This window comes from Schistocerca piceifrons, chromosome 3 (genome assembly GCF_021461385.2).
Source record: "Schistocerca piceifrons isolate TAMUIC-IGC-003096 chromosome 3, iqSchPice1.1, whole genome shotgun sequence".
NCBI lineage: Eukaryota > Metazoa > Arthropoda > Insecta > Orthoptera > Acrididae > Schistocerca > Schistocerca piceifrons.
Window position 1 is genome coordinate 602,656,605 of NC_060140.1, and position 14,204 is coordinate 602,670,808.

Genomic DNA, 14,204 nt, shown 5'->3' on the forward strand with positions numbered 1-14,204 from the left:
GCTCTGTATGCCGGACGCGGGCGTCGGCTCGCGGAGGAAGGCCGCGGCACGCGGGCCGCGCGAGCCCTAGGTAATGGAGCTGAGGCACCGCTGGCGGCTGCCGGCTGCCGGCCCTGAGCGCAAGGTTAGCGAGCCGGCGACCTTGCCCGCGGCCCGCGGCCCGCGCTGCTGCCGCCGCCGCCGCCGCCGCCGCCTACTGCCGCTCAGTCTCGCACCGACGACGACAGCGACGGCATCGCAGCTGACCGCGCCGCCGCTCCGCACCTCGCACAGTACTGCGCCGCGCCGCGCTACGCCACCACACTCCACACTGCGCGACTACCCGCGCCGACTTCCGAGCAGCCTGCACGCCTGGTAACAGCTGCTCTTTGCCCATCTCGCCGTCGTCTCTTCTTCCGTCCTGCAGGGAGGCGCACGATGTGTTACACGACTCAAACGTACTCTCGAGGCTTTACCAGTGGAGTTACGCCTTCGAAAATTCTGCTCGGAGTCTTACGTCCGTGCAAAAAGCAAAATTTGGTGTGAAGAGCCCAGTAGTTTGTGATAACGGTCGACAAACGCAGCTCGATAGTTCCACAAAAGCAAGAAATGTTGTGCTACCACTGTAGGAGAGAGAAAACGTGGTACTGTGACACAGTCTTTCTTTTTGTTCTTTCCCAGTACAAGGCTGTCTCCTTGCCGCAGGCAGTAAGAAGTCTATCTCGACAATTATACGCAATGCGACTGTCTTGAAGAGAAAGTGTTCACAGTCTGCTGGTGTTCGTACATTACAAAACGTTAAGCATCGCTAGTGTCTTTCACTTCAAGTTCGGAAAGAAGACCCAGTGCTGGATGGGGAATTTCAATTCTGTGCAAAGTTTTACCGTTTCCGAGACTGGCCAGCCTCCATATAATATTTAGGTGGCGCAGGGCTTAAGTTCCGGCTCCTCCCAGGTGGTCTTTTTTTAATCTCATTTTAGCAAATTTTGTATTGTGGGCATCCAAAGTTGTAAAACTGTACCATGATGAATAAGACCGTTTCAGGCATATGAAAATTTTTATTTATGAGCCAACTACTTTTGCGGTTCAAATGGTTCAAATGGCTCTGAGCACTATCGGACTCAGCTTCTGAGGTCATAAGTCCCCTAGAACTTAGAACTACTTAAACCTAACTAACCTAAGGACACCACACACATCCATTCCCTAGGCAGGATCCGAACTTGCGACCCTAGCGGTCGCGCGGTTCCGGACTGTAGCGCCTAGAACCACTTGGCCACTCCGGCCGGCTACTTTTGCGGCATCAGAGTCACATCTTCACCGATACATATTTATTTCAAACAATACCCAGTAGATGACCCCACACTCTCTGTCCAATTTTGCTGTAAATGTTTAACCGTCAAGAGGTCGGTAGTCCAAGTCAAAATAGGGCAGAATGCAGGAACCTCATTCCGATACAGGAAATCCGAGGCGGTTCAGTTCAGTTCGTCTAGGTGGTCACTGCGGACCTCACGTTGCCACGACGTTGTTACAACTGAGATTTCCTGCATCGGTATGATGTTCCCTGCGTTTTGCCTTCTTTTGAATTCGTTTACCGATCTTTTTACCGTAAAATTTTTTAGCACTATTGGACAAAGAATTTTGAGGCATGTCCTTGTTACCGTTCGAAATAAATTATGAAATAAACATGTAGTCCTATCCATGAAGATGTGGCTCTGACGCTGCGAAAGTAGTTGGATCATAAATACTGGTTTATCACACAGCTGAATCGGTCTCATTCATCATGGTACGTTTTTTAACTCACCACAACAAGTCGGCTCGGGATATTTAAAGTAGTACAAGCGTAATAAATCGCAGCTTAACTATAATTTGCGGCTGCGCCAGCATCAGTGAACGTGACAGTGGGTGACCAACATGATGTGACGGACTGGGGCGTCGGGCGACGTACTGTACTATTTGAAAAAGATATTAGTTAATAAAATATATCAATCAGAAAATTTTCAGAAAATTCACGGTGAGATTTTCTAAAGTCTAGGAATACAAAGACGACACCCAAAACTTCCGCTCACCGAGCAGCTGCAGCGCAACTATTTGGACCTTGCGGCTGGCAGCGGTTGGAAACATGACGTGACATTCACGAAGATTATCGACTTGTGCCGATATGTATCGAGAAGACTTAAGGACCCAAGTAACACTACCACTGTAGGGTCTGTTTCTTTAATAAATCTTGTATTTTTTGTTTTTAGAATTAGAAATTGTGTTTTAAAATCCGGAATTTCAAAACAATATAGTGTAAAAGTATTTCTCATTGCACATTTTATCACAAGTCTGCAAAAAATCGAAATTTGTGGCTTTATGGCTGGAAGGAAGAGGAGGAGGAATAAGCTTGTATGGTTGAAGAAGTGCATTCCGGCACCTAAAATTTTAGAAATTAAGCACTGCGGTGGTGAATAACTTTTTGACAACAGATAGGATACAGACTGCTACTACATTTGCAAACTGAGCAATCCAGGAAGAGTTTGTTCTGTACAACATGCTCTTTTCTGATCAAGTATTGAGTCACGCGAATGAAGGTATAAACAAACAGGCTGGGATATTCGCTAGTAGTGGACATTAAAGAAAAGTACGGTTCCAATTTGTGCTTGGATCGTGATCTCAAGCCATGGAATCATTAACCAATTGTCCTTCGATTCTATTGTAACCGGTGAACTGGATTTCGGTATTCTGCGAAAACAATGCTTCCCCAGTCGTGGCAACAAGTTTATTGCTGCAGACACAGAGCATCATGCTGGATGGAACAAGCCCACGCACTGCAAACGCTACACTTGATCTCCTGCTTCATGGGCTTGGCTTTCGTGTAATGTCGGCCAGATTAACACAGTGTCGTGAACGTGGCCGACTCTGGACGCCCCAAAGCTCTGAAATTGATCCATATGAAATTTTTCTCTGGGGCTACGTTCAGAAATAAGAAAAACCTCTGCAACTGAAGGTCATTGTTGTGGAGTTACACTGCATGATTGCTGAATATCTGTGTGGGAGAGTCATCAGCAGTGTACAAGTGACTTCAAGAAACTGTAAGACAGGACGGTGTGCACATTGAACATGTTATCCGTTAAGGATATTTTGCTTTTGTAGTATTTACTTTGGGTTCCATCCCGAAATAGAAGCACAATTCGTAACTCATGTCGTGTGACATTTCGTGCGCCACCCTGCAACTTTATTATTATTATTTTTTTAACTCCGGACTTTTGTCGCTTATAGACTAATGCTCTGTTAAGGAATGTACATTAAAATTCTCAAAATATTTTTTTGTCCTGATTATTCGTGATAGTTCCGCAGTCGTCGAGCACCTATTTCGTGTAAACAGTGGAAAAGTTATGTATCCAATGGGCTTTTGTCAATTGGAAAGTGTATGTGGTTTACCTGCTGTCAATCCTGAAATTTCAGCAACTTTCTATGTCTCTCCTTACAATGGATAGTAGGACCACATCTTGGCCCTCTTCCAGCCATGCAGGCGGGTCCCTACGCGTAAATGCCTATGATGCAATAAAGATGTAAATATTTTCAAAAAATCATATTCTTTGAGTTAACTGTCACGTAGTGGTTACTCATTTTTCTCTGGGTGACTTTTTTGTCTGTTACAGAGTCAAATAGTTTTAAAATATGTCTTTATGAGTTCCACGTTATGCTGCAATGACTTTAGTATAATAGCGTGTGAAATAACTTTTACTGTTGTTTAAAATATATTGGGAGGAATATACAATGGTCTTCGATATCGACTGAAAGAAAGGTGCCCTAAAATTACCTAAGAAGGCATTGTTTACGTCATTATTAGATGTGAACTGCAGAATCTTACATAAAGAAGTAATTCGAGCGCTTTTACTTCAGAAGTTACCTGTGCGAAACTCAATAGCTGTTAGACTATACCTCACACACATTGCCAGTATATATTAACATCGCGATATGCGACTTAAATTCAGTTTGGCTTTACACCTTTTTAAAACTAATACCCTAGGCAAAATATGTTAGAATAATTTTTTTAAACGTTTATTTCGAAAAGATAAAGTCCATTTCTGTAGAACAGATATGTGGGTTCTAGTACAGTTGGTGTTTCCGTATGTTGTCGTTTGCAAAACTGCTATCTAGTAGCATTTTTATGTATATCAGTATATTTCTTGTTATGAACACTTGCCTCTTCTTCTCTTTAATTGCTTTAGATGTTGAATTCCACTGCCCTATATATCTATAATTTGTACACCATCGATCTACTGGTCTATAGCATCCTCGCAGCACGTCCTGTAACATTGGCCGTTGACATAGTCGTTCTTTTCAACTTGCCACCTTTAACAAATTTAAAGACGTAGGTAGCACACCCATGAGTCCATCTGCGAATGCGCCACCGCAGTCAGTTTCTGTGGACGGTACTAAGCAGCAGCCGGCCGTTGTGGCCGAGCGGTTGTAGGCGCTTCAGTCTGGAACTCCGAGGCTGCTACGGTCGCAGGTTCAAATCGTGCCTTGGGTATCGATGTATGTGATGTCCTTAGGTTAGTTAGGTGTAAGTAGTTCTAAGCCTATGGGACTGATGACCTCAGATGTTAAGTCCCATACTGCTTAGAGCAATTTGAAACATTTTGTACTAAGTAGCGGGGAACACTACTTTGCATTGTCAGGCTTCTGTAAATCACACACTGCATAATCGAGGACTCACAAATGTAAACTTTCTCAATGAATCGGAGAAGACGAAAGCGTCCACGGGTTCGTCATGTGTCAGGATGAACACAAGGTTCCGCAGCTAGGGGCCACATTGACTCCACTTCGATAGCAAATATTACCTATTCTGCATTTGTGTGGACGTGATGCAGCTAGTTGTCGAATAATTGTTCAGGGTACTTAAAATTGCTCTCTCCAACTAGTGAAACTTTATTGTGCCATATGTGTTTCGTTTTATCAGTTTAAAAATATCATCAGTGATGTGGAATCAAACACATATAGAAATTGATTTGCTTTTTGATGTTAAACTACTTCGTTTCACAAGCTACTGAAGAGTGATTTTTTACTTACTGCATTTTTTCCGTTTTCAGCTGACATTCCGAGGTGTCGAGTGCAGGCAAATTTGTCAGATTTCTCTGCCCTTGACAGTGGTCTTCTTTAGCCAAAGGGAGCCGCGTGACGAACCCCCAAACAGTTTCTTCTTTTCATAAACTTGTGGGTTTTCGTTAACTAAAAGAGTCATTTGTTGGTGCATGTAAATGGAATCTTTTTATTCAAAAAACGATCGCAGTACAATTTGAATATCTGAATGAATAATGCAACTAGGAGGAATAAATGTCTGGCATACTAAAAAAATTAATAACATACAACCCCAGTTGTTAGTCTGCCATCAGTGGAATCAAAAATAATTGTGGTTAAGCCCCGTGCATGCGGGTTAAATTGCTTGAAGAAATACAGCAAGAGGTCTTTCTTTTCTTTCTTTCTTTCTTTTCTTTTTCTTTCTTTCATTCAGCCTCTTTCCCCCGAGATAAGTTTCCGGCCTTGACGCATCTTTAATTACCATAATACATTTGTATCTTCGTCACTACAAAGTTTCTATCGCCTGCATTTAGAAAATGGTTCAAATGGCTCTGAGCACTATGGGACTTAACTTCTGAGGTCATCAGTCCCCTATAACTTAGAACTACTTTAACCTAACTAACCTAAGGACATAACACACATCCGTGCCCGAGGCAGGATTCGAACCTGCGACCGTAGCAGTCGCGCGGTTCCATACTGAAGCGCCTAGAACCTCTGGGCCTCTTCTGGCCGGCGCCTGCATTTAGAATGCAGATGATTCCTTTTGTTCTTCAACTTGTGGTTCCATACTCATTTATATGCGTAAATCCGTCATAGGGTGAATTCTGCGCTGCGTTAGTGCGCCAGAGAAGCTGAAAAGTGTTCAAAATGTTCAAATGTGCGTGAAATCTTATGGGGCTTAACTGCTAAGGTCATCAGTCCCTAAGCTTACACACTACTTAACCTAAATTATCCTAAGGACAAACAGACACACCCATGCCCGAGGGAGGACTGGAACCTCCGCCGGGACCAGCCGCACAGCCCATGACTGCTGCGCCTTAGACCGCTGGGCTAATCCCGCGCGGCCTGAAAAGTTTTTGTGCTAAGCACATAAATGTGTGAAAGGAGCTACAAACTACAGAATAAAAAGCAGCAGCAGCCTTCTGAATGTGGTCGATAAAAACGTTGCATTAACGAAGATTTGAATTTTGGTATGCCAAGTGAAGGAGAGCGAAACGCATCTCGCGTAAATAAAGCAGTGGAAGGAAGAGCTGCTTGCTTCATTTTTTCAAGGAATCAGCAATGTTTTGAACCTGAACATTGCTGCATACAGTTATTTGACCTGGCTTCGGCTAGGGTACGACACTGTTGTTGAATAGTCGTGCAGTATTTTCTCCAAGTACTACTGCGAGCCCTCAAGAAGGCTGTAACAAGCGAACGCAACGAGGCGTTAAGCGCTGCCGTTCTCGAAAGACGCGTTACCAGAACCCGAGTGTCCTGCAGCGCAACAAACATGTGTGACTGTTCCGGTGCGTGCGTCCCTTTCTCCGCGACATACGCAGTGCGTATACTGATGGTGTGGCGATAGACTCGCCGCTGGAGTCGCCACTCTTTTTTTCCCCCCACTCGCTCTCGGCGCGGAACGAAGAGTGCAGCTTTCACCGGCGGTATCCGCGCATGCGAGCCACGAGCCGGGACCCTCCGCCGTTAGCGCTGTCGGCGAGCAACGAGAGTCGTGGCGTAGAGGAGCGGAAGCAGACGTGCTGCGTGCAGTCGGTGCGTGGTGTGCTGGCTTCGATGCCCGGCTGAGGGAGTGGGCGCGCCGTGGGACGATCCCGGCAGTCCGCGAGTTCTGCGGGAGAGAGCGGCTCGCCGCGTGGGCCACAACTGGTCTGCCTTCTGCCGGCTCCTGCGCCGACGCCCGGCTGGCGGACGAACGGACAGCCGGTCCCAGTGAAAACGTGTGCGACAATTCAGACGTTTTCTTTCCAGACCCGTGTCACTAAGCGTCTGCAACATTTAAGATTTAAATACCAGTGCATCAGCGCTACTTCGCGAAAGAGACATTTGCTGTTTTGCAGGAAACGTGGCCGTGTTTTTTTGAAAAAAAAGTATATGAACGAAAGTGAGAATCGTGTGCGATTGTGTCTACTGTTTCTGTTAACTGTGCCGCGCTGTGGTTGTGCTTGGCAACTTACAAGCCATGTCCTTTCGACGAGAAAGATATGACAAACTTTCCAAACGACTACGAGGGCATTCCATCAGTCGTAACACGTGACTGCGTAGGTCATGAGGAAATCGAGGTAAGCGAATTCTTTAAAATGATTTTGTTCCGTTATTTCCAAAGACATTTACTTGCTCCTTAGGCAAAAGATATTACAACACCAGTGCTCTTCACTTTACCGCGTGTGATACATTCATCAAATTCACTGAAACAGCTGAAATGGAAGTGGTCTTTACAGAAAAATCTTCTATTTGCTCTAGCATACTGATTGCGTGTTTCCGTAGCAAGTATCCAAAGTTTCCAAAGGTCGTTGCTAAATAATAGCATTTCGTCCGTATTCGTGGCACATGTGGTTTAACAAGTACATTAGCAAATCGATGTTAACGAACTCTTGCAAGGGGAATTTCTTCAAACGCAGAATCACAAAAGTAGGTTTTGTAACTGGAAATTAGGACATTTGTGGTAAGTTCTATGGGACCAAACTGCTGAGGTCATCGGTCCCTAGGCTTACATACTATTTAATCTAGCTTAGCGTAATTTACGCTAAGGACAACACACACACCCATGCCCGAGGGACGACTCGAACCTCCGACGGGGGCAGCCGCGCTAACCGTGCCAAGGTGCCATAGAATGGTTTGAATGGCTCTGAGCACTATGGGACTTAAATTCTGAGGTCATCAGTCCCCTAGAACTTAGAACTACTTAAACCTAACTAACCTAAGGACCACACACACATCCATGCCCGAGGCAGCATTCGAACCTGCGGCCGTAGCTGTCGCGCGGTTCCAGACTCTAGCGCCTAGAACCGCTCGGCCACTCAGGCCGGCGGCGCCATAGACCACACGGCTACCCCGCGCTGCCGGTTTTTAATTGATCTTTACTAAGTTTTCAGTTGTCCAGAAACGAAACAGTTAGAGGCATGTCGTTTACCACAACAACAACATTCAACAGACAATCGTTCAACGTTTGCTGTAAATTCTTTTTCTTCTTTTTTATCTGACTCTTAAAAACTTACGAACTAAGCTGATTATAAAACTGTACTCTGCATCTTTACACGAAGACTTTACATTAATCTATAATTTAAAACTGGCCTTTCTTTACCATAGGAAATTACATCATTTAACAGTTACATTGTTTCAAAAATGGTTCAAATGGCTCTGAGCACTATGGGACTCAATATATGAGGTCATCAGTCCCCTATACTTAGAACTACCCAAACCTAACTAACCTAAGGACAGCATACACATCCATGCCCTGGGCAACATTCACGCGGTTCCGGACTGTAGCGCCTAGAACCGCTCGGTCACAGCGGCCGGCTTACATTGTTTGAAAAGCCAGATGTATAAAACTGAGCTTTTCGTGTTTGCATCTATCGTACCGCACGTTCCTGCTCCGGTTGTGGTTGGGTGAGGAACATCCATTTCGTCATAACTAGTTCCTTTTGTTGAGCGACAAAATCGATGCCGCGAGGGATTAGCCGAGCGGTCTAGGACGCCGCAGTCATGGACTGTGCGGCTGGTCCCGGCGGAGTTTTGAGTTCTCCCTCGGGCATGGGTGTGTGTGTTTGTCCTTAGGATAATTTGGGCTAAGTAGGGTATAAGCTTAGGGAATGATGACCTTAGCAGTTAAGTCCCATAAGATTTCACACACATTTGAACATTTTTGAACAAAATCGATGCAACCCTAGATTGTGTGGGAAAGAACTACTTTGTCGACCATATGCTACCGACATCTGACAATTCTACCACAGTAATAAAGTTCTAAGGCCACTTCGATTCCCAGATATGTCGCCGTTGGAATTTTCTTGCTTGTTCCATTGTAGCGTACGCATTTCGCGAGGTTCCAACTGCTTTTGCTGTGGAACTGATAGCTCTGAAAGACACTTCTGTTGAAGGTGTGTGATGTTCTCGTATTTCTGAAAAATCCTTAGGGGCGATCCATGATCCACCGCTGTAAGGTTTCGCAGCGTATGTGGAAGTATGAAGTTGTACCACGGCCAGCATTCCATGTTATAAGTCTGTGTTCAACTGGAAGCGTGGGAAATATCTCACGTTGTTATAAGACAAGGCACGCCACTTACAGTAGGACCAGGTATGTTAAAATAATGCAGTATTCAAGCGAGCCTCCGCGATGTTTAGAATTAAATATTTAAATCTTTTCCTTACGTTTTTCTCTACGTTAGCGCCCTGGTTATTTCTGCAAGTGATGAGAAATTAATTAATCTGTCAGAATCCAATCGTTACTGTACTGACGACACATGACCTACCTAATGTCCACCAAGAAAGTTTTCACTCTGGAGGGACAGCACATATTCTGCATCACCTCCTGCCTAGTGGCCTAGAAGAGTTTCATGCTACTTTGGTAAACTACCACTTCTGAATATGACTTTGTCTATACAAATGAAGAATTATTCCAGACTTTGGATTTAAGAGACCGTCACTAGCGCTGCAGATTTTTGTGAGCAAAAAACAAGACATTTTTTGGGAAATTTTTGCTAAACCAGCAATGATCGGAAAAGCATTAAATGATACACTCAGTTTATTTGTATCTATAAGTATTTTAGTATGTAAATTGGCTGTGAACTACTCTTATCTTTGCTAGCATCGTATTTAACAATGGCATTAAAATGCCCACGAGGGTGTGTCCCAAAAATTTTATATTATGTATTAACAAGAAAGATCCTCAGCAGCCATGACATTCAGCTCTGTGCAAGATTACCCTCATAGTCTGTGCTTAAAAAAAAGAAAAGAACTGATTTTACCACCTCATCCCTCCCACGCTCTCCCCCCCTCTTCTCCTCACTCTTTTGTTTCCTTGCCACTAACGAAGTCTCTTTGTTCGTCGGGCGTGTATGCAATTTTACGACGGAAACGTCGACGACAAAGGTACCTGGCGCTGTCAGAGGAAGGAATTAACACACATGGACCTGTATTGTACATTTTCTCTTCAAGTAGTGGCAAGCAGACTCTTCTTTGTTGTTACAGTCAAGTTTCGTCTCCAGTGGCGGCCGGTTGTAACGTGCTAATGTGCTACAGAACGTTGTAAATATGGCACTAAAATTATGCCATTTCTCTTTGAATGAGAGCCGAAAATTGCATTAATATTATGCTTCTTATCTTTGAATGCCTGCCGGTATGCAAAGAAAATGGATGAAAACATGTTTTGTCTCTCTCCCTGCGTGGTAACTAGAAACCAGTGTCGGGTGCTGAAGTGACGGTTAGCTGCACAATGGTCAATTTAGAGAAGGGACGCAGCTGTCTGTTTTCGTCTATGCATACTCTAATGTGAAGGCATCCCTTCTTGCGCTATGAGGGCTACGTAACTCACAGCACCAGGTCAGTACTTTTCTTTGAAAGTGCATGTAACGTATTGTGCAAGCATAGAGCAGGAGGGGTTTTTGAGGTGCAGTTGATGTAATGACACTGTGGCCGAGTGATCCTGAGAACTGACTGACAGTTCATGATTTCGGGTTTGATTCCTCTTGCAACTATAATTTTTTCACTTTATTTTATCCCTTGCAATGTTAAAATATTAATTACAAATTTAAATATATTTAAGCACTTCAGTTTATGTACGTAAAATTAATATATTCTATTTAGTTACGGTTACTACCGTTGTAAGTCAATAGGCTATAGGTCACCACATTGTAGCACATTGGTAAAATTTTGCACAAACCGCCTCTGCTAGTCATTCAATTCTGCCATCACAGCTGTAGCATTTGATCTCAGTGGTATGGCTCCACAAATATTTAATCTCTTTGTTGCACTTAACGCTTAGTCGACAGCGTCCTCCTCTCTGTAGACACACAACGATCATATATCTTGTGTTGGTTTTCACACAATGAAATAAACCTACATAGTGTGCTTTGTAACATTATCCTGAGATTGTTTCATGTAAGAAACGTAGACAATTGTTCCACCTTTCGCATTAGCAGCCATCTGCCATCGAATACTTCATATTATTGATAGTGTGCACAGGGACACTGTAAGGAAATGATATAAAGAGTTAGGTAGTGCAATGACTAAACGAATACCTCGTAGGCGGTCAAATTGGTAGTCCAAATCCTGATTTGGCTATCTTGGTTTATATTTTCCCTGAAGGTGTGCCCAAAAAGCTTGGGGTTATGGATAATAAAAATAATCACATATATCTCTTCGAAGTTCCAGGGAAACTATAAATCAATACTTCCAAATCACGATTTGGGCTACGAATCTGACTGCCCATGAGGTATTTGTTTAGTCACTACCTAACTCTAAAATATCATTTCCTTATCGTGTCCCTGTGCACACTACGAATGAAACGAAATATTCGATGGCAGATGCCTCCTAATGTGAAAGATGTCACAATTTTCTAAATTTCAAACAATCTCAGGACAATGTTACGAAGCACACGATGTAAATTCATCTCACTGTATGAAAACTAACCCAAGATATACGACTGCTGTCTGTTGTATGCTCCATCCTTGCTGGTGAAAATATGTGGACTCTCTTTTCTATGTTTATTTACTTTTCTCCTAGCGATCGTAGAGTTTAAAGTGAGAAATATTCTTCTAATATTAATGAAATGTCGACACGTGATGACCTGATTTAACCTAATTAGCTACAACGGAAGTTGGCAGTACACGTTTACGTTACTTTGTGCATGAGTTTTTGGTTGTGGCTTCCATGTACTGCACCTAATGTACTTCCCTGCAGAATCCACCACTTCGTTTTTTCCTCTTTAATACCTCGGACCGAGCCAGAAGTATGTTCCTGAAAACCAAACACGTTAATTCTTGACAACTTTAAAGGGTCACTATCAGACTCTGCCGAGACATAATATTATGTGATATCTGTGAGAGGATATGGTTCATCAAAGAAACACACAGCAAATGCATTCTTCGACTGTCAGTTTATTCGCCGGCATATTGGGTCGACTTGCCTCACTTCAAGAATAAAACATGGTTGACCATAAACAAGCTTAATAAGGCTGCAATGAAAAATTTACCCACTTTGCTGCCTCAGCCTTCGTGAGTTTGCAAAAAATCAGACAACTCATCAAACCTGACACACTTCTTACCAACCATTTACTACACCATCGATAACTGTAAGCAGAAATCTGCTTCCTCGGCTGGTTCTTCACGAAGTGAGCGAGATTTGAAGCTATGAGCGTTCCCTCAAACTTGTACAAGTTCAAGTTGTTTTGACCAATGGTGACCTTAGTTCTGTTGTGGTCGTTTGGATATCGATGATTGTGGATGTTCATTTGGACGGAACCTGCACCCTTGGATCATATCAGCGCAGAAAAGGGCTGTTGTTCCATTAAAACTCCGCGGCGTGTGGCAGGGGTTGCTTTAAGCTCTTAACGCGACCGTGTCGTTTGAAAATTGTGCAGCATTTCCTACAACACTAAGAAGTTTTACTCGTGCAGTGCAATTAATAATAGAATTGGACATTCATGAACTCCTTGATCTCTTATTAGCGCTTTTTCCAACTTATCCTCACCACACCATTTAGTCGTCTTCTCCACATTTCAACTGTTCCAGTTAATTGAACTGATAGGTGTTCCCCTTCAGTAGGTAGAAGGCGGATCAAAAATGAACTGCCTATTAGTTCGGAGGATTAATTTAACGCTCCTGTTCAGCAATAATCCCGACGTACTAGGTCGTGCTAAAAAGTAATGCCACCAATTTTTTTTATGTGAAAACTCCAAAGCTTAGATGATTATAATGATCTACATCTTTATTCTTCATGTCTACAGGCATGTTTCTCAACATAGTCGCACTGTCGACGACCACATTTCTTCCACGAGAGACGAGTTTGTTGATACCATAGCTGTAGAATGTTTGATTTTATACACTGCGCCACAACAGCACCTCTGCTTACACTGATCCGCCGTTATCAAAGTGAAGTCCTCGAAAATGTTCTTTAAATTTTGGAAACAGAAGAAAATCAGATGGGGTATAGTCGGGACTGTTTGGAAGGTGATCGAGACAGCGAAGCCAAGCATCGAACTTTTGTAGATGTCACAGCGTTCGTGTGTGGTCTGGCATCGTCATGCTGAAGGAGAGGGTGCTCCGTGTGTGGACGAACATTTCGAATTCGAAACTCGATTCCAGCACGTGGTCTCTCACGCACTGGCATAGTTATGTTATACACCGCCATGTTACACGCTACAATTCGGAGTGTTCTAGTGGCGGAGGGCTGCAAATATATTGACATGAACAATAAAAATGTAGAATGTTAATAACGTTTGTTTTATTCATAAGCCTTTAAGATTTCCCACATAAAAAATTCGCAGGCATTACTTTTCAACATGCCCTCGTACTTTCTTTTCTTCCTATCGTCATATTCGCGACATACTTATGAACACACGGTACAAAAAGGGCATAATTTTTGGTCCATAAAAAGCAGCTGAACGGAATGACAGTGTCTTGAAAGGAGGATATAAGATGAACATCAACAACAGCAAAACGAGGATAAAGGAATGTAGTCGAATTAAATCGGGTGATGCCGAGGGTATTAGATTAGGAAGTGACACGCTTAAAGTAGTAAATGAGTTTTGCTATTTGGGGAGCAAAATAACTGATGATGGTCGAAGTAGAGAGGATATAAAATGTAGACTGGCAATGGCATGGAAAACGTGTCTGAAGAAGAAAAATTTGGTAACATCGAGTATAGATTTAAGTGTCCGGAAGTCTTTTCTGAAAGTATTTGCATGGACTGTAGCCATGTATGGAAGTGAAACGTGGGCGATAAATAGTTTAGACAAGAAAAGAATAGAAGCTTTCGAAATCTGGTGTCACAGAAGAATGCTGAAGATTAGATGAGTAGATCACATAACTAATGAGGAGGTATTGAATAGAACTGGAGAGAAGAGAAATTTGTGGCACATCGTGACTAGAAGAAGGGATCGGTAGGTAGGATATGTTCTGAGGCATCAAGGGATCACCAATTTAGTATCGGAGGGGCGCGTG

General features: G+C 43.3%; 1 protein-coding gene across 1 annotated transcript in view; it reads left to right on the forward strand.

Annotated features, from left to right (window-relative positions):
• The first annotated feature begins 224 nt into the window (after positions 1-224).
• LOC124788882 (dual oxidase maturation factor 2-like) overlaps positions 225-14,204 on the forward strand; it is a 695,079-nt gene continuing 681,099 nt past the window's right edge. Inside the window, exon 1 of the mRNA XM_047256164.1 lies at positions 225-354. The gene's annotated coding sequence lies outside the window, so the exon portion shown is untranslated. The remainder of the gene's footprint in view (positions 355-14,204) is intronic.